The 2,500-nt window shown below is 53.8% G+C and overlaps 1 pseudogene; it reads right to left on the reverse strand.

Moving 5' to 3' along the window:
• LOC144418885 (small subunit ribosomal RNA) lies at positions 1 to 1,390 on the reverse strand (annotated as a pseudogene; the record flags this gene model as incomplete).
• Positions 1,391 to 2,500: the final 1,110 nt, after the last annotated feature.

The following is a 2,500-nucleotide window of genomic DNA, read 5'->3' on the forward strand; positions in this document are numbered from 1 at the left end:
CTCTAAGAAGTTAGACGCCGACCGAGAAGGTCGCGTAACTATTTAGCATGCCAGAGTCTCGTTCGTTATCGGAATTAACCAGACAAATCGCTCCACCAACTAAGAACGGCCATGCACCACCACCCACAGAATCAAGAAGAGCTCTCAATCTGTCAATCCTACCTGTGTCCGGGCCGGGTGAGTTTCCCCGTGTTGAGTCAAATTAAGCCGCAGGCTCCACTCCTGGTGGTGCCCTTCCGTCAATTCCTTTAAGTTTCAGCTTTGCAACCATACTTCCCCCGGAACCCAAAGACTTTGGTTTCCCGGAAGCTGCCGGAAAGGTCGTCATGGTAACGCCTCCCGATCGCTAGTTGGCATCGTTTATAGTCAGAACTAGGACGGTATCTGATCGTCTTCGAACCTCTGACTTTCGCTCTTGATTAAAGAAAACATTCTTGGCGAATGCTTTCGCAGTAGTTCGTCTTCCGCCGATCCAAGAATTTCACCTCTAACGGCAGAGTACGGACGCCCCCGTCTGTCCCTCTTAATCATTACCTCGTGCTCCGAAAACCAACAAAATAGAACCGAGGTCCTATTCCATTATTCCATGCAACACTATGCAGGCGAACAGCCTGCTTTGAACACTCTAATTTTTTCAAAGTAAACTTATCGGCCACCGCCGACACTCAGTCAAGAGCACCGACGGAGAACCGAAGGTGAGGCGAACGCAACCAGTGACACGCCTTGCGACGGACCGGCGGCGCTCGCCCAAAATCCAACTACGAGCTTTTCAACCGCAACAACTTTAGCATACACTGTTGGAGCTGGAATTACCGCGGCTGCTGGCACCAGACTTGCCCTCCAATGGATACTCGTTAAGAGTTTTAGGATGTACTCATTCCAATTACAGGGCCTCGTTAGAGTCCTGTATTGTTATTTTTCGTCACTACCTCCCCGTGTCGGGAATGGGTAATTTGCGCGCCTGCTGCCTTCCTTGGATGTGGTAGCCGTTTCTCAGGCTCCCTCTCCGGAATCGAACCCTGATTCCCCGTTACCCGTTATCACAAAGGTAGGCACGTAGCGTACCTTCGACAGTTGATAGGGCAGACACTTGAATGATACGTCGTCGGTGCAGAGACCGTACGATCCGCGTGGTTATCCAGAGTCATCAAACGTCACAGGACGAACCCGGTCGGTTTTGATCTGATAAAAGCGCGCCTCCCGAAGTCGGCGCTTAATGCATGTATTAGCTCTAGAATTACCACAGTTATCCACTTCGCTTACGAGACCAAATAAACCAAGACTGATTTAATGAGCCATTCGCAGTTTCGCTTTACGAGAACTCGTACTTGCACCTGCATGGCTTAATCTTTGAGACAAGCATATCACTACTGGCAGGATCAACCAGATAGCTGCGACAGCTGCGCTCGGCCCTTGCTGGGCCGCCCGGCGCGTGCTCGTCGCATTCGTTTAAGACCGAGGCGATCGCCTGCGGCCGTACTCAGCTTCGACAGTCGCTGGCCGCGACGTCCACGCCCTCGCCGGCAGTGCCAGGCGGAGCGATTTGCGTTTTTTCTTTGCTCGCCCTCTCTCGGGCTCGATCCATTCAGTTTCGCACAAACAAGAGCTCTGCCGGCCGCCTGCAGCGGTGCCTAAAACCCGGGCATAACAATGCGACCGTTCTGCTAGGCCGACAAGCGCTCAAGCCAGACGCTCGATCGAACGCCCCCTACATATTAGTCGAGACAACGGCTCGCTCATTAGCATCGCGTTTGTACTTTAACTTTTTTTGGCTCGGCTTCTTTCGACGCCGATGCCGGCGACGCAGCACTCTCTCGCCCGCCAGCCACCGAGAAAAGGGTGCGCTCCGCCCGGCCCCGCACCGCTCTTTCTTGGCTCATTCGAAATTACTGTCTTTCGCTCTGACATGCCTTACCTAGGGTTAGGTTAGTATGCTTGCACGTTTGTACTTTAACTTTTTTCGGCTCGGCTTCTTTCGACGCCGATGCCGGCGACGCAGCACTCTCTCGCCCGCCAGCCACCGAGAAAAGGGTGCGCTCCGCCCGGCCCCGCACCGCTCTTTCTTGGCTCATTCGAAATTACTGTCTTTCGCTCTGACATGCCTTACCTAGGGTTAGGTTAGTATGCTTGCACGTTTGTACTTTAACTTTTTTCGGCTCGGCTTCTTTCGACGCCGATGCCGGCGACGCAGCACTCTCTCGCCCGCCAGCCACCGAGAAAAGGGTGCGCTCCGACCGGCCCCGCACCGCTCTTTCTTGGCTCATTCGAAATTACTGTCTTTCGCTCTGACATGCCTTACCTAGGGTTAGGCTAGTATGCTTGCACGTTTGTACTTTAACTTTTTCCGGCTCGGCTTCTTTCGACGCCGATGCCGGCGACGCAGCACTCTCTCGCCCGCCAGCCACCGAGAAAAGGGTGCGCTCCGACCGGCCCCGCACCGCTCTTTCTTGGCTCATTCGAAATTACTGTCTTTCGCTCTGACATGCCTTACCTAGGGTTA

This window comes from Styela clava, unplaced genomic scaffold, assembly GCF_964204865.1.
Source record: "Styela clava unplaced genomic scaffold, kaStyClav1.hap1.2 HAP1_SCAFFOLD_173, whole genome shotgun sequence".
NCBI lineage: Eukaryota > Metazoa > Chordata > Ascidiacea > Stolidobranchia > Styelidae > Styela > Styela clava.